Source organism: Bombus terrestris, chromosome 5, assembly GCF_910591885.1.
Source record: "Bombus terrestris chromosome 5, iyBomTerr1.2, whole genome shotgun sequence".
Lineage (NCBI taxonomy): Eukaryota > Metazoa > Arthropoda > Insecta > Hymenoptera > Apidae > Bombus > Bombus terrestris.
Genome location: NC_063273.1, coordinates 2,738,155 through 2,761,048, shown reverse-complemented (window position 1 = coordinate 2,761,048; position 22,894 = coordinate 2,738,155). Strand labels below are relative to the sequence as shown.

The window sequence follows — 22,894 nt, the reverse complement described above, 5'->3', positions numbered from 1 at the left end:
AATAGAAATAATCAACGTTCCTAGATAAACCATCTTAGCCTGCCTAATTTCCGTTGCATTCGTCCGAAGCTTGCACGTGTCCAGCCTATCCGATATCAGCATATACCATCGCCTCGAAAGCCCCCATTACACCTCGACGTAGACACGCACACGTACACAGGGGCAGCGTGATAAAGTAGAAAAGCTCTCTGTTCCTGTCCATCTAGGTGCAACGCGTTTGTCCGTCCTTCTCGACGGTTCACCGTTGCGAAGCATACGAGCGCGTGGTCAGCTTGCGAAAAAGCTCTCCGTCGTTCCAATGGTGTCTATTCTATCATCCTCTTCGTCTTCGTCCACACCAGCCGCGCGGCTCGTTTTCTCTTTTTCACCAGCGATCGTTCCACAAGCTCCGTCTCCGTCTTCTGAACGGCTGGCCAGTCGAGTGCGTCTCGGACGAGATCGGGGATGTTCGTGTCGTTTGCAGTCGTCCTCGTTACGCCCTCGTGGACGTCACGGCGCGTCATCTTCCTCTCGTAATTTATCCCCTTCTCCCGGCGTAACCTGTTCACCCACCACCGACGATTCCGTCGCAAGCTTCCACGATCGAGATCCTCCTCGTCACACAAACGACTCCCTCGTTGATATCGTCTTCCTCTGAATTCGTTCAGTGCCGGCTGCTGGACTCTGGTTACCCTATGCAACGAGCATTTCTTCGAATCAACGAGAATAGGCCAACGTGTAACAAGTTCTTAAGCTTGATAAACATTTCTTTCTCTTCTTTTCTTATTTCTATTATTCTCTGTCTCTAGAAGATGTTGTTACGTATAAGAAAATTTCATGCCGATAGAATAAAAATAGAATCGCCCCTAACTGTCTCCCTATGACAAAGATCGTATCGGAGAAAAGTTAGACTGGAAGAGAAAAACAAAAAGTGGTCCGCGACAACGACCGAACGGTAGGTGAAACGTTCGCGAGAAACATCTCATCATAAATCTTGAATTTTGCCGGGGCAGTCAGAGCGGGTGCCGCTAGGCCGGTGCCAAGGGGCGGTCATGTCCTCGCCGTCGTTCGGCTCGTCCCTTCTTTCTCGCGTTACAAACATTCCCGCATAAGTGAGTCTCTGTCGCGCATCCGGCGCTCACTTTCTCTGTTCTTTGGTCGGTCGGGTCCGATCGCACTCCCGCGGCTCTCACAGCTCGCTAGGAGAAGCAGGCGGCGAGCTTTCGTGTCCGAACGGCAGGGGAGCCACCGTCCGGGGCAGCGGCCAAGAGGGGCCACCGGCTTGCCTCCGCTTGCTGGCCGGCGCGCGTGTTTCTCTCCCTTCGGCTTACAGCATCCGCCGGACCTTCTCCTCTCTCCGCCTACGCGGTGCGAGTATGCTGTGTGCGCCAGTGCGCCCGCAAGCCCGCAAGTTCGCGCTCCGCCACGCAGCCCAAGCTCTCTCTAGCCGCGCGCTGATCGGCCACGTTCGTCAGCCGGGCCCCACGCAAAAAGGCAGCGGGGCCGCGCGCGAGCCGACTGGACACGGACACACACGACGGACGATTTCTTACTGTTAATTCGAAGACAAACACGAACGAACGGACCGGGCCGGCTTGGCGAGCAACGCGTCTCCAAGACAAGTCTCTTAAGGAAACGATCATTCTTATATACTATATATACATATAAATAGCAACGTTCTCGCTCGCCGCTCAAGGAAACAGTTCGACGACGTGGTGTGACACGTAATACGAGTGAAAACATTCGAAACACGCGCGCTCCGACCTGATCACACGAGACCTCTTCGAAGAAACGGGCAGTGACTGTGAGGAAACGAACAGGATATCACGGACTGCTATCCAGTGCGCTGTTTTCGTTTGTGAAACACCGTTTACGCACGTCCTCGAACACGTCTTCTTGGGATCGCCGCGATCGTACAGGTGAGTCCACCTCCTCAACGATCATCAGGATTTTTTTGTTTTTCTTTTTCGTTCGTTTCTTTCGTTTCTCCTTTTGGTGTTCGATCTTCCTTTCACAGGAACGGTCGCGAGGAATGTCTCGTGGGGTGGCACTAGCGAGGTGTTTCAGTGTACGATGAAGAATTTTTTAATTTACGTCGTTAGAATGTCTCGAGGGAATATACTTTGTAATTGGAAATTGATCGTTTCGTAGGTTCGTAAGGTGTATCGCGAGGAAATGTCATCGTTGCTAAGAACTGTCAGATCGATTCCGACTAACAGTGATGCTCTGTACTTCAAAATATTTAAATATATCATTTTTAAAGAACGAGTAGCTATTAAATTCTTCTCTTTTCGTCTATTATCTGTCTGTTCTAATGGAAGTTTTGCAACGAGGTTGAAAGAAACCGTCCAGTGACGACAGAAGTGTTTCCGTTGAATTTTTATATTTTCGCCTCTAATTTCTTCAAAATCGTCAATTGATTACCCTGTTACAGTGCTTTTTATTTTCCCAGTGAGATAAATAAAATTCTGTTCCTTCGTTTCAAATTGTATCGCAAGTTACTTTTATAGTTCGATTGCTTCTTTTCTGTAAAATCTAATAGGGAATAGCGTATTTTTGAAGGTGAGGAATATATTTTTCAGTCGCGATTAGGCGATTTCCCTTTGGTCTAAGTGGTTTGTCTATCGTTCACAGATACATTCCTCTTTTTCGTAGACATTTCTCAAGCAAAGACGCGTCTCTGATTGTGTGGTGACACTCGTGGTGACAGTGTACAGTGGTGGTGGTGCTAATTGTGAGCTAAACAACACGATTAATCAATACGATTGCGAAATGAGAATAAATTTTGAAAATTAGCCGGAACAAGGGACAAATCGTATACTGACGATCGTATGAAAACAGTGGAAGTGACATTTCGTTCTAAGAATTCGGTTAAAACACGTGTCACTGGACGTTTGTGTGATGGAAAAATTTTTCGTAAATATAAGAGTCTGTTAATAAAGTGACAATTACGTATTAATTTTGCCATTATTAAATCGAAACACAATTGCCGAGGTGCGAATATAATGAAAATCAAAGTCACGTGTGCGCGTAATTAAAATATCGCAAATATGAATGTTTCATTTTCGGTATATTAATATTCCAGTCCGTGTATATTAATAAACATATGCCGATGGGGTTCGTCATCGGAAAACTATGCGGCTGATCTTAAAACAAAAAATAGGAGAATATTTTAACAGCTAAGATTTCCATTCAATTTGCAAGAAGTCCAGTGAAACACGTATGAGTAAATATAGTCGTTTTCAAAGAAAACACGAATGAAATCGAGCCGATAAAATCTTTGATCAAAACGTGTGAAAAACTATTAGAACATTTTTATAGCAATATATTCTACTATCAAATATACGTAAAATGGTATAAATTGGTTGATGTTGGAATAGTAATGAAGGTATTATTATTAGAGTATTAGAAATAACTCGTGGAACGTGTGTCTAATAAAAAATGTACGAATCGTCCGCCTCGAAGTAGATACGGCCAGTTCTTGTCAGACGTAAGATGATACATACGCCCGAACTACTCTTCCGTCGGCAACCAGATAGAACGGGACATGTTTAGAAAATAAAAGATGAATAACACGAGATAATGAAAGATAATATTATACATTTTTAAATAAAACTTGTAAAATGATAAATTAAAGATGCGAATAATACTGACGTTACAGGAAATTGAAAAGTAAGAAAAATCATATCTAACATACGTATCAAATCATTAATATACACTAAAAAGTAGTAAAAACATCTCTAAATATCACGTTCGTATCAATAAAAATATATTTTCGTTTAATCACAATCAATCGTATTATCAAGTCGTATTAAAACACTTAAATCGTGATTTAAAACCGATAAATGTAGTCGAACTGTCTAAAGCTTGATGAACGATCGATGTTATCGTAAAAATTAACGAAATTAATCTTTATAAGCATTTCCGACTCTAATAGTAAAATCACAACCGGAATAATCTTGTCCGCAAATTCGAATCGGCTGCGTTGGAGGATAAAACAACGTTTACAGAATGATTTTCGGTGCAATCACGAGAACTCTATCGAGTACGAAAAATTAGACACTTTCACGATACTATAAAGACCCCTAATCGTGGCGGCGTCCTCGTGGAACTGAGGGTCCGAAAATCAGTATCTAGCTTCGATCACGAATCTGGTGGAACCAGTTTCGCCGGTCCGAGCAAAGGGTTGGGCAAAAAAAAGAAAAGAGAATGTATGCACAGGCAGTCATGCAGGAAGGGTTACCGATGGAACGCAACCTCGGAAGCGTTTTGTTGTTGAAATGCCGCGTGGCAGTTGGCAACTCGATCGATGACCGCGTATAAACAGCTAATAATCAAACGAATCGTGTCATAAACAATCCTGCGGGGGCGGTAGAGTGGTGGTAAAAGTATAAATGAATTTCGATGGCAGAGTGGGGTGCAACAACGTGACAGGGTGGGGGTGATCAATTTGAAAAGCATAGGAAATCTCAACCCGCTGAAAAATTTCGTTTCGATGTCCGACTTTCATCTGGATGTTTCCAGTTTTCAGTTACATCGATGTGTCGTAGTGTGATCTCTCGAACATTCTAAGCTTTTCGATATTTTCGAATATCAAAAGTAACTTTCTTTTTTCCTCTATAACTTCGTTCAACGATTCTTTCCATCTACCTTGGACAGGGAAAGATCGTCAGATACAACGATAGGAAGAAATCACTTGATGTGCTTGATCGATTTTGAATTGGATCTTGTTCAAATCCCAAGCTCAACTTCTAAATCATTGGATCCGCTCAGATTTTGCGTAGGTTGCATTGAATACGTCGCGTATAGTGGAACGTGTGTTTGATCAAGCCCGTGCTGCTACTTTGAAAAGCCTGAACGCTACTTTCGCGTTGAAAGGTTTCATTGACGTTTGTTCTTGTTTCTATTAAATCGTAGAGGCACGCGCTATGGGGAAGAAACGAACGTGTTCCACTGTGAGAAGTCAGACAGTGGACTCTGCTTTTATTCATCTTATTCTGCGATGACATGTCTCCGTACCAAAATATGTACCAACTTATTTTATTTTCACGAATCATCCAACTTATACATGGAATCTAGTTAGATTTTTTTATTCGTTGAAAGTCAATTTCGTAATCCTTGTACGGAGATTCGTTGAAATTTCAAATATACACCTTCGCAGAAATTTATATTAAAAAACAACAGGCAAAATAGAATAAAGTTCAGGCAATATGAGGCAAAGTTCAAGCAAATTAAAATCAAGTATGAGTATCCTGAAATTTTCAACGTTTGGTCAAATTTTTCGACGTCGAGTCAAAGTTCAAAATGTCTACAGTCGCATAAATCTCGCAAAAACGTAACAGGGATCACAGACTATATTTCATTCTTCTCTGTCATCCATCGTCAGTTTAATCTTTCGCATCCCTTTACGCTGCATGTCAACACTTCCGTTAAAATCAGACACCTTGTCCCTTCGTTAACAGGCAAAATTTCTAATAGCGCAGGGAATCTTTCGCTATTCGCTTCTAAATTTGTCAAATAATTTCCACGTCCTTCCCGCATCGTTTACGTCCTTTGTCAGCGTGAAAAGTTCGAATCCTGACCCCTTTCCTGACTATATCTCCGAAATACCAAAAAAACAGAATCCAGAAAAGTCCGGGCAAAAACTAAAACCTCGGAGCTGGTACGTCCGATCGGGAAGAAATGGGGGCGAAAGTGATCTTGCCGGTCACGTCACAGCGACACGACGACAGAACTGAATACGTACACGTCGAAGATCGATGTGCCTAAAAAAGGTCCTCAAAAAAAAAAAAAAAAAACACTGACAACAATATATACCGACTCTGTGAAAAAGCACGAGGTCGTTCTCGTTGTTGTCGTCTCCCGTTGGTGGGAGACTCTGGGTGGTCAAGGTGGGGGTATGTATGTTCCGAGGGTGAACGGTATGATAACGTCGAACAGGTCGACACGCGATGTATCGGTCGGTGAAGAGAGGAAAAAAATGGGGGTGGACGGGGAGGGGGAGGATTGAAGGTTGCCCCCGAAAGAATCGAAAGTTTCGTCGAGTCAGAAAGAGAGAGAAAAAGAGACTGTACGATCGGGTGAAGAAGAAAAGAGAAGGAGAGGATTGAAAAAGGGGTTGGGGTGAGTCGTGGTTGCTTGCAAGGGCTAGTATAGAGAGAAAAGAGAGAGGAAGACAGAGAGGAGAGGTTAGGAAGAAGGGGTAGCCTGGTATCGAGAAAGAGAAGGGGATAGTGGTAGAGAAGGTATAAGGAGGGGTAGAAGGAAAAGTCTGTCGGATGGTAGGGGTACACGAGGCGAGGGTGAGTGGGTTAACTGCAAAACCCGATCGTCCGTGTTTTTATCTTAAGACGACTCTCCGACTAGAAGCCGCGTAGGAGACGAAGAGAAGAAGGGGTTCGTCGGTGGTGGTTCTGGAAGGGGTTCTTCTCAAGCTCGGAGTCCAGCTGGAGGGGTAGAAACGACAACGGCGGCGGCGTCGACGTCGGCGGCGGTGGCGGCGTGCGTCGCGGGGTATAGAGGTTTCTGGTGGTGGCAGCGCTGGACCGTCTGGGGGTGGGTGGGGGTGGTAGTCTCACTCCTACGGAAGAAATGGTGGGGATAAGACTACCCTCGGAGGCAGGAGTGCGTTTGCGCCGCCGCCGTGGAGGTGGCATCGGGTGCTAAGGGTTGCTTATTCGCCCCAGTCCCTGGCGGCGGAGGGGTGGTCTCTCTCTCGCCCGCTCACGACGGGGGTGGGGAACCCCTCGTCCCCGACTGCAGGGTTAGGGTGGTCTTTAGGTCTGTCAGTAGCAAAGCGGCGGCCTCATCATACGGAGCTGCCGGGCTGACCAGCCAGGCCGAAATCACTTAAGACGCGTACACCTTGTAATATAACCACCGTAGAGGCGCGCGCGCGCTCCCGCGTCGTCCGCACCTACACCTACTCACACGTATATACATACACGTACATACGACTACCCACAACCACACCGTACATATACATATGTGTACATTGAAACGCGCGCGCGCGACCAAAATTCTATATGTATATATAAGCTGGTACACGCACCAACACTGCAACTCACATACGCACAACTGCCCAACCAATACAGGTCGATCCACATCGCGCTTATTTACGACACACGATCGTGCCGAAACACGCGGACACTGCTCTCTTATACTACGTACACGCGCGCATCCGATGCGTATACCAGTCAACAACGCGAGCGCGGTCATCGGTCAGTTCTTCTAATATACGTGCACCTTAAGGACACGGAGGTGCATACGTCCTGCGAAAACGCGTACGTTGAAACAGTGTTGTACAGCGATCGTTTGAACAGAGGTGAGATGTGAGGTGAGGAGACACGACGCGCAGTGGTGGTCGACCGATTAAGAACGCGAACAGACGGTGATTCTTGATTCAGTGCTGGACGCGTGAACATAGAAAGAGGAACAAAACGGAATCTATATGTGTCGTGATTGGCATTCGTCACCGTGTACATCGTCGATGCCAGTTATCGTCACGATGAAACGATCGTGGATTAGTTTACCGCCGTAACAGGACACCGTTCGTTGGTTTTCGTGAATGAAAGATGCTCGGGATTGTATAGAACAAAGATGACCGGACAGTATCGTGAAAATCGAGTACAGTGTGTAAGAACATTGTGAGGCTGCTGCCGGTAGAAGGCAGTAGATCCCTCTGCTTCTTCGTCACGTTGGTCAGTGGTTTGTCGACCTTCGACCGAGACTGTTGTGTTTCTACGTACAACTCTACGCTCGTGTGACCGACTCGACCCACGACTGTTCCGTTGATCATCTCTCGTGTTATACTACGTCGTGACTCAGTGTGACACGTGTATTTTTTATCGTCCGGATAAACGTGGCTGCGTCGACAATAATAAGGTAATACATCGTGAATGTCCTGTTGACATGTGTTCACTAATCAACCGGGTTCAAGTGATTCTAGTGATTCCAGATTTCTCGATGTTCTCGAATTATGTTAGGGTTCGTTTCTTCAATTTCCATCTATTCGAGTATTGTTATAGGAGAGATGTTCGTCGACTGTCCCGTGATCATCGAAGAAGAAACTTGTGCTATCATGTCGTTAAGACACTCGGCGGTACTGAGTTCCGCCCGTGAAATTCAACGTTATTCTCCGAAAAAGTTTAACGAATCGAGAAATAGGTTACGTGATACCTTCCTTCGCTGATTATTGTGAAGTACGATGAAAATTAACCCGCCTCGGTGATCAACGAGCAAAATTAATTGGTTTGCAATTGTACCGGTGGAACTTTAGTATCGTCGAGTCTCATAAAAAATTTCGCATGTCAAAATTCGACGACAATAAAATCGCGGTTGTTAGCTGTTGACTATCAGTGGCCATGGATTGTAATTTTAATGAAGCCGCCTTTACGATTTGTACGGAACCGTTGTTCGACAGTGATTGCGTGCTGTTTTTCAAGCTGAATGAACACACGGCCGGTGTTTAACACAGACAGAGAGAAAGGGAGAGAAAGAGAGTGTGCGGGTGTATGTGTGAGTGAGACGAGTATTTAAAAAAAAACGCGTTCGCTTGTCGAACAGCGCTGAAAAGAGCAGCGGATCGTATTATTTGGTGGTGTTTAATTGAGATTTAATTGACCCCTCCATTATTCATCGCGATTGTCAATGAGCGGTTTACGCGGTGTATGCGACCAGTGTTTCACTTTCGTTCCATCGAATCCTAACCATGAAATACAATTTATGTTTTTTTTGTGTTGTGTTGCATTTTTATTTATTTCTTTTCCTTTCTTATCCTTTTGTTTTCCTTACATCAACTTGATCGCGCAAGTTCTGTCATGCCATTTTTCAGCAGTTCTAGCAAAAATTACATACAGTGACGATCGTTGTTTCACTTCGAAAAAATTAAGAGATAAAATATAGAAAAGTCTTGCGCGATCAAGAGCACTTATGCCCTTACATTTAATTTAGTTATTGTTCATTTGTTTACTGCAATTTATTTGCAATTTAATTGCGTCTCACAGCGTGAAATTTCAATCATCGAACGTGTCAAGGAACGGTGTATGGTTCAACAAACAAAAAAACAGGAAAGAAAAGAAAGAGAAGAGAAAATGAAAGAAAAGGAAACAACTGTGAACACCGTGACAACGATTAATTAGCACGGCAACGAGCGTATTGCCGCGGTACTGGAAAGAATGGGTACGCGTGACGTTTCAATAATCATTTCAAATCCAATTCGTGATTCTGCGTCCTCTCCGTCGGGAATCTTTCGTATCAGGCCACAGTCTCACCCTCTTTTTCTCGGTTTTTGTCCATCGCCAAGTGGATTTTACCCAATAATAGATCAAAATCGTGCTGTCATCCAACCAAGACCGATATTTCACGCTCTCGCGCTTCCGTGATAGCTTCTGAATTGTTCAAACGATCCACTCTACGATACGCTCCTAAATTCAAAGAGCCAAATTTATACAAAATACCTACGATTAATTCAACGTCTCGTGGTTGGGACCATCGCGGAAATGACTATTTTGTTCGCTTTAAATAGCAGTAGTCTGAAATCACGAGGAAGAGACGCGAGATTACTCTGTCGATCGGTCTTAGTAGTAGCAAGCGTGTGTGGTCAGACGTCACGGTCCGATAGACTACGAACGCCTGGCGCCTGAGACGAGAGAGAACCCGTCATGCACAATGGTAAAGCTCCATTCACGGGAATTATATTTATTGTGATCAATAGTTCGGTCTCTCTTTACCCTATATCGAATAACTAGCCACGGTGCTGCTGGTTTATTTATCAGAAGCCAGAGACACTCGAGTTGTTCCCCGACCTTCAATAATTCAGTCAGATGTCATTATTTCGATGTATATTTCTCACCGTGGTAAGGGTTTGATTCTGTATGCATTCCGACGTGTTCGAGCTGTCAGCAGGATGAACGCGAAGGAAACGGGTAATAATACCTTTTACAAAGAATTCGATACGTTATCGCGAGAAGTCGAGAATAATCATATATGTATATATATATACGTAGGACGTATGCAAATTTTTGACAGAATATCATTTGTCTTCGCTCTTCGAGTTGTCTAATTCGACTTCATCGAGTCGTTTACTATTTTTATGCTTGGCGAATTTGAATGGTTCTCGAACTCGAAGGGATCGGTCGGCGATCGCACGGGAAATCGGAGGCGGCAGAAAAAAAGCGGCATTTTTTTACAGCGATGAGGGGGAAAAATGTCGAGCCTTTCTTCGATAATTCTTTGATTCGTAAGGGGCCTTTGACCTATAATCAGCGAACGTGTCGAACAATACGGGGCAGCTGTCACTGTCCCTGTCTCTGTCGCTGTCGTCCGTTATCAACATCTGCCTCGTAAAGCAGCGCGGTCCGCGTGTGCATGTATGTGCACGCGTGCACACACGCGCGCACGGGTGCAAACAACGCCGGAGCCAGCATAATCTACGACAGCTTCGAATTCAGAGTTTCACGCTTATCGCGAGCACTCCTTCCAATATTTGTTCTCGGCGAAAAGGGGATCGAGTGACTTTTATCAAATGGATGTATTGTTAGCGAGAGAATGGACTACGCTTTCCCACACGGGAACAGCCTCCTTAACGTTCGCGATCGTTTTCACGGGGTTCATTAACCATGCACGCGGACCATGACAAAGCTGTCCGGTATCGTTGTCCGTAAGGAAATGCGACGACTCCCTTTTGCTTTCGAAACGCCGCCCGATTTGACAGCTCGATCCCGTACAACGATGGTGTCGCTTGTTTCTGGTTACGAAAAAAAAGAAAAAGAAAAAAAAACGTTGAATACGATCGCGTATTCGATTCGAGGTCGTTCAATTAGTATCGAACCGGGAATAGAACAGTGACAGCTGCTTCGAACTTTTTTCTCCAATTTATATTGCTACTTTCGAGTATGCTGAAAAAATGGTCATCGAACTCCATGAGGTCATAAGACGATGTATTTGTTAATTATTCGATGATTTCTTTCGTTTGGCATAATTAATTCATGAAATCTGTAAAAATGATCTGAGAATTTTTAATCGACCGTACAAAAAAGCTTCTTTGATTAATAGTCTGATCAATCTGTTATATTTTATCGCGAATTGTATCATATCGTATGAAAGTTAGTCTTTTCCGTTCGATACCATACGCCACCGAGTTTTAAGGTAATGCTTAGTAATAAGATAAGAAAATTAAATATTTGTACAATATTTAATGGCTAATAGTTTATTCGCAATCATATTGAAAAAAAATACTATACGCGAATTTACGATCAAAATCCATTGACATTTCTAGAGAAAAATACGTCATAGAATTTCACATATTCATTGAAAAATACTAAGAATCTAATAACTAATCATAAAAATACTACTTTTTCGCATAAATGTTTCTTGCTATAATACTCTAGATTCTAGACACTTTGAATTCTTCACTATGAAATCTAAAGAAAAATACGTTCCTCGCCAGCCTCGATATTTCTTCAGAACTCTGTACTGGAAGGCTGCGTTACGAATTTGATATCCTGTGAAAAAATGAAAGAGATTAGACGAACCCTAGCGACTGAAAGTCAATCGGTCAGAATTAAACTCTCCGTCGGTTCTTCGTTACTTAAGATCTTAGATCTCCACGGCTTCGAATCTTAATTAATTTTCCTAAAACCAATTTGCCACGGGGATCACGCGAAATCTCGGTTGCGCGGAGTCGACGGAAACTTTTTCCACGAGCGGCTGTTCGAGGCTTAAAATAGGAACGAGGTATACGTTGCCTAATGAAATCTCAGAATCTCGCCATTAGGAATCCCGCGGGGGTGCGTCGCGTTTCTCAAACTTCTCGTTCACTTTGCCTGCGAAACTTGAGCTCCGCTTCCGGCTTAACTTTTCACCGACGTTCTGAGGAACGTCGCGCAAACGGTAATGCGTCGCGACGATTCGATTCGTTGGAACGTATCCGGCCAAAGTTGTTCATTGTAATGCACCGAGTTGTAAATTTATTTCTGAATTTATTTTATTTAGCTTTGGAAACATATTGTGTTTAATGTTTCTGTAATTTAAGCCTAGAGAATTATGTCTATCCAAGAATTATTTTATAAGTTAACTATCACTTTATTTTGTTTCTTTTGTTACTTGCGTTTCGCTCTTCCTTTTTACATAGCATCTGCATTTTTGAAATTGACAAGGCTTAAATCGAAGCCGAATTTCAAGACCTGTCATTTTCAACGAATAGAATCCAACCATGCACGATTATCGAATGTTCGTAATAGCAACAGTAGATGTTTTAATAGCGTTCTCTTAAAATACGATAATCATAAAACTGAATAAAAATGTATATTCGTAACTGTCAAAAATTCTGCTCGTGTTACGTTAAAAAGAAAATACGTTGTGCATTTATATTTGAATATTGACAAGTGTTTTATAGATTTATGTTTATAAAAATACCTTAATCTTCAACGCAACTTTTCAAATTCTTTAACATTTTTGCTTCGAAGCTTATTTCTTACTTGAAAAGAAATCTTTTACTCTAAATTCCAAACAGTACGTAAAAATATGGATGCATTCGCTTAGTCTAGGAGATTTGTCCGTTCGATATCATTCTGAAAAACAGTTGTCACATTTTTAACGCCGAAACTGCACCCGTGTTGTCAGCAATGGAACGAAGATCGAACGATTAGGCGACGTTCCAAATGCTTCCCATTTCATCGAGCCGCTGCTAAGCTTTCAAAATCGCTATGCAGGGTTATGTCTTGGCAAGTGTTGGGAATAACGACTTCTAGGCGCTCCCAAATGGCGGCCGTTGTCAGGATTTGCTAAGTTCTCGAGTGCCACACCGTGACGCATCTTAACGTATCCTCGCGTCATCGTCTGAGTAACGAAAGTTTCATCGTCGAGCCTCGATTGTCGAGCCTAATCTCGTGGGAGGCGAAGAAGTCGCGAGCTAAATCGCATACGAATCAACCGAATTTACAATTGTGAATTTCATCCAGAGGAAAATTCGTTTTGTCAATTTTGAGAATAACTGCTTTTTTTCTATCAGATTAATGGTAAGAAGCAATTTGTAAATAACTAAGTACTTTTTAATCTTCCGAGATACGTGTTAGTCACGCAAATGTTAATCTTAACTACTCTGTTAATTCTAATGTCACCTTTATCGTTTGTTACATGCTCCTAGAAGAATATGATATAATACATACATTTTTTGTGCCGGGCTTTTAATTTCAATGATGCGAAGTCTCCATGGAAAAAAATTATTTTCCACTCATCGTGTGAATTGATTATCTTGCTAAGATAAATAAATAATAATAATAAGAGCTAAGATAAGAACGTCCTTAAGTTTTTCAAATTGTGCAGATTTACATTGTTTTTAAAATTGTTTGTATTGGTAATTTATATTTGCATAAACTCTCGTTTGCTCTACCTTTAACATTCGAAATTACAAATTCTCGTCATATAGTGAAATAACTATATCGTTACACTTCTTCGCATCCAAATAGCTTGATAAACGCGTACTAATATATTTTCCATCTAATCGTGACGTTACTTAATTTTATTACCACTCACTTTCGTGACATGTAGGATAATTATTGATTGTGAGTTAAAAATGACTATTTTATAATTGATCTTAAATAAATAAGTAGGTTCCAGAATAATCCATCGGTTTCTCGTTATGTTTTTATAAATATTACTTATATATTTTTCATTCCTTGTTTACGCCATTCAATTTATATGTATCTGCAAAAAATATCTGATAGCCCCTTCCGTCAATCATAGTTACACCTAGTTTTTTTTCTAAATTTAAAAGTACATTTCAAAATGCATGCCCTTAATACGCTAACTAATAGGAATCTTGATTGGCAGAATGTCACATAATCCAATAATCATAAAATCGATATTCTAGTAGAAAAATTCATAGAATACCATAGAAATGAAAATTTAACAATATTGAAAATAAAATTTCAATCGTGTACAGTTTGTCGATTTAATACAGTCGCCATAAATATTCTAATCCTTTGCTCGATTATTTCAACTAATTTTTTATTTAATACGAGTAATACACGTAATAATAATACGAAACAAGCGATCGAATTTGCTTGCCACTAGTGACAACTACGGTATTCACGAGACATCGTACATTCCTCGCTACGTTTCATCATTTACGTCTCATCCCCGATTTACAAGACGTTCTAACAAAGAGAGGAAAGTACGAGAAAGAAAGAAGGAAAGAGAAACGATCGCGACTGGCAAACAACATTCGCGCACGGTAGCCGTGAAAATGAAATCGAGACAATAAAACTACCTACAGGAAGGTGGAGGGCAGGGCTCCCCTTGTTTTTGAAAGATTTCAGGCCACGCGGCGAACTTTTATGAGCCTTCCACGAAGGAACCTTGCCGCTTCTAAGCTCGTTGAAACAAATGTAGCCGAATGCCGGCCTATTTGCATACTCATTGTAAGCCGTAAGTGCTTCACCCTAAAGCAGGCGGATAGCTGGTCTCGTGACGAAACCGGGAAACGATAGTACGAGAGGGCGAGACGAAAATTTTCGTCACGGACGTCCTTGCTCGTTTCACTAACAAGAATTTATCATCGAAACGAGAAGCGACGCCCTTTTCTAGCCAGTTTTTAATACGCACGGTTGTTGTGTTGCGTCGAAACTGATAAAATATACGGCCGTGAGCGTGTGACCGGGCTTATTTTTCGCAGGTTTCCAACCAAAATATCCGATTTCACTCAACGCTGAAAAATAATTTTATTGGTACCTCGATGCGAACAACGAAAAAAAAAAAAAAAAAAAAAAAAAATAGAAGCCGTAGAAGTTCTTACGAGCGATGTTTGATGTCGACGTTACACGTTATCATTTTTACAGTTTTGCGGGTTTGATGGAGTAAAATATTGAGAGAATTCGGAACTAAAATTTTCCACTCTCTTCTATTATTTATATTGCGATAGGTGAAATCAACGATGAAATTGTTAAGAGTATTTTAACGATGCTACGTACAACTATGTGTGATGTTCCGTCGCTAAGTTCTGGGAAATATAGATGCCTTACTCAGAATTGATAAACATTGAGAAATCATTCTTATCGGTGTTCGAGTAATCTCCGGCTTCCGCTACAATTAAAAGCAAACCGCAGAATATTCTTCTTTCGATAGAAAAACTTACTTCGATCGACACGCAGTAGTTATGAACTTTTAATTACGATTTACCGAGGGAAAACCGATTTTCCGATGACTTTCGAATCGAGAAACTAAAACTCTTTTCATTTGTTACAAGAATAAGCATAAGATCGGGGCATAAAAATTGGAGGACCATAGTAGCATTCATAGACTGTAATATCATTCACCTAATAGAACAAGATCTTCTTTGAAAAAGATAACACGTACGTATGTGATTAGTCGCGGGTTCTCACGCGTTCCTTCAATTATTTTCTGGTAGGCGCGAAAAGCGTCGTTATCCGACGTCGACTGAAAATGGGGAACTCGTCGCAATTAATAATATTGGTAATTGGTGTACGCGTGTCGTGTGCCGCTGAACTTCAAAGGTCATCGATTGGCAGCCAGTTTAATTAACGCAATCAAATGAAAATATTAATGCACGCGCCGCGGTATGCGTGAACGTGCATGGGGTGGATCGGTGATGGTGCGTCGCTCGCGGCCGCGAGGCTCATTATGCAAAAGTCCGTCGCGCTACCCCACGCCGCACCTCACCGTCATGCAATTTCGATATTCGTTCGGCCTCCAAAAAGATTGGATACACGCGTTAAATCGTAGCATTGACCCACATCGAATGATTTCGAGTTTGACTGCGTCGTCATGCCGGCACTTCTTGTGATTCGTTTTCGATTCTCAGTTTCAATTTTCTCTATGTTTTGATCGTTAGATCTCAAATGAGCGGTTTCTCTGGTACGGTGATGTTACGATCCAACCTTAAATTTTGCATAAAATCATCAGATTTCTATATTGTAAGAGAAAAGAGAGCACGATTTTATTATCACGGCATATAAAAATACACATTCTCCATATCTTAATATGGCAAACGAAACGATAATCCCAGAGCTTTTAATAATCAATTCCTAACGATCTTTTTCAGTTTAACCTGATTATCGCGAAAAATCTGATACTTTATTATGTAATCAGTGAGATTCTTATTAAAACGTTAAGTATTTTACTTTTTGTACGATCTAAATTTCCAAACGAAGCTTAATAATTTCCTAATGATTTCTCAGGTGTTATCTTATTTTTCTGTAAGTGTTTTAGTATCTACTTATAAACAAAGGCGTACATGAGTTCGTAAAAAGAGAATGAAATTCTGTCTTTAAAATGTATCACGTAGTCGCATGGATCGGTCGAGGTAGCCTGGACTTATCAACGAGGAAGGATGTTTTAAAAGAGTTTGATTGTACCGCGACGTTGTATCCGTTCGGCGACGTGCTTGAGGTCGAATTTATCGCGCAAGGAAGCCAGGAAAAGCGTCGCGGCCACGGAAAAATAACATTCAACATTTAATTGAAGACCCGCCGCGCCGGTAGGTGCATTAACGATAGTTTTACAGTGAGGGGGTCGGGGGGCGCAATCGCAATTTGAAAACGGCTTTTAATTGCGTTTTCCCTTCCTTTTTTTCTTCCCTATCCCCCTCTCTTTTCCATCTACTTTCCTTTTTTTTTTTCAAACGATCCCGCGTAGACCGTGAAATACCATTAAATTATCTCGACGATCGTTCCGAAACTAATTTCGAAAAAACGTCGGTAATAAAAGTAAAACTCTCGTGCTCAACATTTTACGTTTCGAACAATGCGTCCCATTGAAAGGAGCACTCGAACGAAACGACACTCGAGCGAAAGATCCGGAAGACTGCGATGAAATTGCGAATTGAATATGTTTTTTAATATTCATTTCGACCAGAAACCGATTACCGCATCTCTTCATTCTCTCTCTCTCTCTCTCTCTCTCTCTCTCTCGCACTCTCGTTCATTTCCCTTACTTGATTAAATAAAAAAATCAAGAAAGAAAACAAAGAAGGTAAAGCTTCTCGTGTTTCTTCTTCGATAAAGCCCACACTTATGACGCATAATCATGCACGATGCTTCATACGATACTAAATATTACCGTCCCGGAAATCGTGTGGCTTTCTGCCGTTGGCTCAGTAGCAATTGGTCGTCCTTCGTCACCCTCCGCAATTGTCTCGAGGATGCGAGCCGATTCTCGCACGGTAATTGCGAATCGACGTGTCGCGTTAATGCGTCACAATCGCGTCACGTATCCAGCGGCTCGAGTCCGCCATTAAAGCGCAGTCTTCGAGCCGTGGGAACACATATTCACGGGACTGGCCTTCGTTAAAATAGAGAAGAACGCATCCGTGTTGGACTATTGGCTGCTCTTATTTATTAGGTTGTCCGAAAAGTTTCTTTCGTTTTATGAAAAAATAATAGACGCACAACGTTTTTTGTTTTATATTATTTTGTCGAATTGCGTACGATCCATTTTGTTCTGTTGAATTAAACACCGAGAGATTTCACACACTTGGTTTCACGTTTGTACGAAGGTGAATTGTTGTAAAAAAAAGCACGTTTGCGAAAGAAAGACACTTTCCGGACAACCTAATACATCAGGACTTTGTTAATAATAATTTCAACGTGAGTCAAATGTTCACTTCATTCAGTATTGCGATTTTCCCAATTCGTTAAATTTTTCTTTAATATATTCTTTAATATATTAAATTCGTCGATTCATACTTGTTGGAATATTGACAAAAGTTCTTCAAACTTAACGCTAGATTTGTATAAATCTATTGTATTATTTTAGGCAGCTTTTAGAAATGTATGATACAAAAGATTACTTTGTGAAAGATTATCATTAAGATTGCAAGAAATTGTACCATATCGTAGAGTTATAAATTGTAGGGAAGATAACAAATAACGACATTTATTATTCACAGCAATGAAAGAATTAAATTCAAATAATAAAGTTGCGATGAAATTTTGATTAATCTGTACTAATTCATATAGTTTTACTTCAAAGACCAAAATACATGTTTTCGAACATCGGTTATTGTTTAATGCGTCGATTCTGAAATAGATAGCATCAAAATTGTATAACCTTTCTATCGTGGAATTTAAATATGTATTCCTCTGAAAAATTCATGACACGTAAAACGGTTGAATGTAAATATCACCTTTTCCAAAAATGGGCAATGTTGGTCATTAAAAATTTCTTAAATCGTAGATTTCTCTGTTTCAAAATTCCTTGAGAATTTAAATAATAAATTGATACTCTAAATAGCAATTTGCAGAACGATAGAGATCATTGACTACGATAGCTAAATAACATTATAATTAAGTATCTTAAAAAAGCAAAAGCTTAAAAGAACCACGAACTAAATGATAGAAAATAATCAAAATTGCGTTTGTCTATCCACTCGTATCAAACGATACAGTGAGTCACAACGCGCGATATGTCAATTACAAGCATACACACGCATACACGATTCGTTAATGAATCTCACGAGAAATGTATATATGTTGTACATTATATGTGTATATCGCGCGTATATGACACATATGCGAGTAAAGGACAGGGGATCACGACGAAAGACACGGACTCAGGGCACGGAGACACATACTAATTAAACGGCAGCATTGTCTGGCCCGTTGTGCGAAGACATGCTAATTACATTTCGAAGAAGAAATCCTTTTTCACCCCATAGACTTGGCCATGAATGAAGCGCGAATCTCGCGCCCGTTTTCTTTTTTCCGCCGAATGAAAAGGATTTCTCGGTTGCTCGCTCATCGCCTCTGTCTGTCTCTCGTGCGCCCGTGTACGTCTCCTCTGAAACGACCAACTGCTGTGTGCCAGTTCGTATATCCACGGGCCGACCCTAACGTCGCCATTGTATTCGACATATACACATATGCATATGAACATACGGTTCTTTTAAAAGAAAACTACTCGTTCGTATGTGCCTTCTTCTTCCGAGAAGTCTTTTTCCTCTTGAACGATGACGATGACGTCGATAACGAGGATGTTCATGACTGTTGGTATTCGCGTACAAGCTATACACGTTTCCTTAGGTTATTATACAAGTGATATGACGATACAGGGAGATCATAGAGTTTATTGGTCAATCGGTTAATTTCGGAATTAATCAAACGAATTGTATTGTATTGGGTCATCCTATAGAAAACGCAGTTTTTCTGAGAGCTGAATTAAAAATAATAAATCATGTTAGCACGTGAGAGTTTTATAAGTTTCTTTAGGTACGTTCGTAAAACTATCAAGTTCCACAAATATTCGCAGTCTATGCACGGTTTTACATCAAATATTCACCGAACTTCTGAAACGATGGAGTGCTTTTCTAACCAATACAAATTTATATTTATATCACGATTTCTCCTTCCGTTTTAAACTTATTGCATCGATAGGTCTATTTTTCTATTTATGAATGAGATATCATAAGTTCGAAGTAGGTAACTTTTTATCGTATGGAATACTTAAACACAGTTGGTGTCGAGAGCTTAATTAATGGCTACACTATATCTTGGCCCATACTATATACAATTGAAACGAACAATAAAACCCCGATGGTGGTAATTAGCGATCGAGGCTCGATAATCAGGTTGGTTTGTTGAACGGCATTGTGCTGGCCGTTCCCGGCCAACCGTTTCATTCAACGCATTTTGTTGTTATTTTGTATAAATATTTGCGGATTTTAATATGAAGTGACCGACAGAACGTGACGGCATAATGCGAAGGTGATGCAATTTAATAGAAATTACTTGAAATTCATTAAAACTACCGGCGCGCGAGTATCGAAATTAATTTATGCCCGTCGGTGAAACATGCGCCGCGATAAAATCGAAATTATTATAAATTCCGATGCCGCTGCTCTTGACCTTGTTGCATCGAATTAAATGTTTAAACGGATTTCGAACCCCCGTTTCGCGCGCCGCGCCGCGCCGCTTCGAAAATGAGAGGAAAGCAATCGACAATCACACTCGAAACGCACACATTCGTTTCCCCACTAACCGTTCTTTCACCGTTTCGTTTGTTCTTTAGATTGACGAATGACGACGTAACAGAGAGCTGGCTGGTGCGCGGATACCGGGACACAAGAGGTAAGTCGAACTATGATTAAACAATAGGACTATTCTGGTGCGCGGTTTTCCTTTGATGGTGCATTCGTAATTTCCTAAGTGTCGCCCCGTGTCGAATCGCTCGAAAAATCATCGGCCGCGTAACAAGCGCGAAATTAAGCGAGCAGAAAAACGCGAGGAAACTGAATGCATATTGATTACGCTCGCTGAGAAGAAACGAGGGAACACGGTATTTATATTCGATGAAATATGTATCGCATTGACACGCCAGAAGAGCGAATGCAACACGTGTGAAAGGTAGCTTTCAATCTGGATATTTCAATATTTTTGTCTGCTCTGTTCCTTTCGACTTTTCGGCCACTTTTCAGCCGTCTCGTTAAAATCACTCGCACGCGCTCTCGTTTCTTGTCACTTTGTCGATCCACTGATAAAAATGCTACAATCGGATCTTGTTTTATCAGGTGTTTATAAGTAAATATACATGCACGATGCTTTATAATTTTATTGACTCAAACTACGGTGGGTAATTGAACCGTTGATGTGAAGTTTAACGATCGATACAGGTTTTTGTCAATCATAATTTATACCGAAATAAAAATATGTAAAGGAATTACGTTAAATGATAGAAAGAAATATAGAGAATTTATATTTATTGACATACGCAAATTTGTTATATTATTATTCTTATTATTATTATTATTCTACCGCAGATGTTTATGCAAATTCATATTAATAATTAAGGACAAATAAAGCATTGAAACTGGAATGAAAGAACGCTTTATTCTCTAAATGCAGTGATATATTCTTTGCTTTTAATATTCTGTATACGTGTTCCTTCGTGTGTGCGCACTTTTTTAAATTATTGCATATGTACATCTACTTGTCATAAATACGTAAATATCCACGATATAATTGTTGTATAGCGGACTTTTGTCGTGCAATTCTTTGAGAAAATGTACTAATCTCCTAATGAACATAAACTTAACTTTTCTTTTCTTCTCCTCGACGTGATCTATCCACTGAATTTTATACCTGTAGTTTGCTTAGCCCGCAAGCGCAAAAGCACCTGCCGCTTACAAGCAGGCGAACTATTCATACGAAACATCGTGCAATGTAAGCGCCGAGGCAGTCTCCGTCTTCGAGGACGGATATCGTGGACGAAAGTTCACGTGGTCTACGGCTGCGGAGGCATCCGGCAAAGGTCTCTGATTCGACCAGTGCATTTTAATTCCTCCCCGTTGGCTCTCCGCCGTTCTTTTTTAACTTTTATACATCACCGGGCAGGATTATGCAAGCAAAGAGCCGAGGTCTTTCCATGACGCGGAGCGAATGCTTAGAATTTAAAATGCATTTCATATCGTTATGCTCTCCGCTTTCTCTTTCTCATCGCGCTCTTCTTTTGCCGGGCACCGTCTCTCGCTTCTTCGTACATCGCACGCGCCCCGTCTCCCTTTTTTCACCCTCTTTCTCTGAACCCCACACCCCCTCTTGTACCGTATCTGTTTCCCTCTTTTTCTCTCTTCCACCTTCCTCTCTGTCTTCGTTCTACTCCTCTTTCCAAGAATCAGTCCTCCTGCCCGCTCGTTCAACAGACGGCATATATGTCTTTATGAACGGTATGTGGAGTAGACAAGTGCATTAAAACCTCGGGCGTTAGTTCAAGCTTCAAGAGGGAGGAGGATGACTGGGTTGTAGGAGGGTAGATGGAGGGCTCAGGAGGACACACAAAGGAATGCAAAGTAAGAACCACGACCTCCGCCAAACCCCTTCTCGCGGCTGCCCCTCCATTCCGTGCTTCATCCGGCCTCATCCTCGGCAACCTGCTCCTCCACCTCCGTCATCTCCAACCATCTACCTCCTTCTTCACCGTATCGTTCTCCTCTGCCGGAGGTTACAACGCATTATCATACAAGGCGGTCCTCTCCTCGCCTTCCCTTAATTGTTTTCCACCCCCGTGTTTTCTTCTTCCTTCTCTCCCTTCCTTCTCTTTCGCTCCACTGTTCCATGCTTGTCATCCACCTCGCTCTCCAACGTCTCCGGACAATCAGTGCCCTACCCCCCTCTCCCCTTCTCTTCGCACACCGATCACCTGCGTTGAAACCACCAAACGACACGGAAAGAGTGTTTCCCTTTGCCTTGGATGGAGACACTCGTCGCGGATCCACGAGTGGTCACTCGTAGGGCGCCGAATTCCACGCCTTCGAGCGCGATCATCCACGATTGTTCGACATCAAAGGTGGTTCCCTGCAACACTTTGTGCCTCGCCCGTCGAGTCTGTGTAACCAAGAGAAACTCGTGAGCCCGACAAGCCCAGCGATTCTGGTCTTCCCCCCGCCTTCTTCTCTTCCTTCCTTGCAGAAATAAGAATCAGTTTGATGAATTTTGAACGCGCCCTCTCTTCTAGTCCCCAAGCACCCGACAGATTCGTTTGAGCGTAACTGATTAAAGGAACGACGAGGTGTCGAAGGATCTTCGCGTTTCAATTATCGCCTCGCTTTTCTCTTGTTTATACGTTCGAGTGGACGCCAATCGTGATCTTTTACCGACAAAAATATCGGCTGCCTACTTTTAGCGCGGTGATTGTTGAACGATTTGTTCCGTGTCTTATACGCAGTAGTAGTGAATTGTCGTACATTTGACTATAATTCATGGTAATATACATATATGTATATGAGGTTAGAATAAACAGTATTAGTTAAACTACAGATATTTCTGAAAGCAGCTTCCACGGAGGAGTAGCTGTATTTTAATAACAGACAACATGAATTTATAGTACCTTTCGAAAAGTGATTCGATTTCGATCGATTTCGAGTTGGCGTTTGTTGGTTTATTCAAACTATGTATTGGCAAAT

The 22,894-nt window shown here is 41.7% G+C and overlaps 1 long non-coding RNA gene across 2 annotated transcripts in view; it reads left to right on the top strand.

Moving 5' to 3' along the window:
- Window positions 1–1,300: 1,300 nt before the first annotated feature.
- LOC105665769 overlaps window positions 1,301–22,894 on the top strand; it is a 115,472-nt gene continuing 93,878 nt past the window's right edge. For both annotated transcript variants that reach the window (XR_001098737.3, XR_007224135.1), the window contains exons 1-2: window positions 1,301–1,898; window positions 20,005–20,063. This is a non-coding gene — a long non-coding RNA (uncharacterized LOC105665769). The remainder of the gene's footprint in view (window positions 1,899–20,004; window positions 20,064–22,894) is intronic.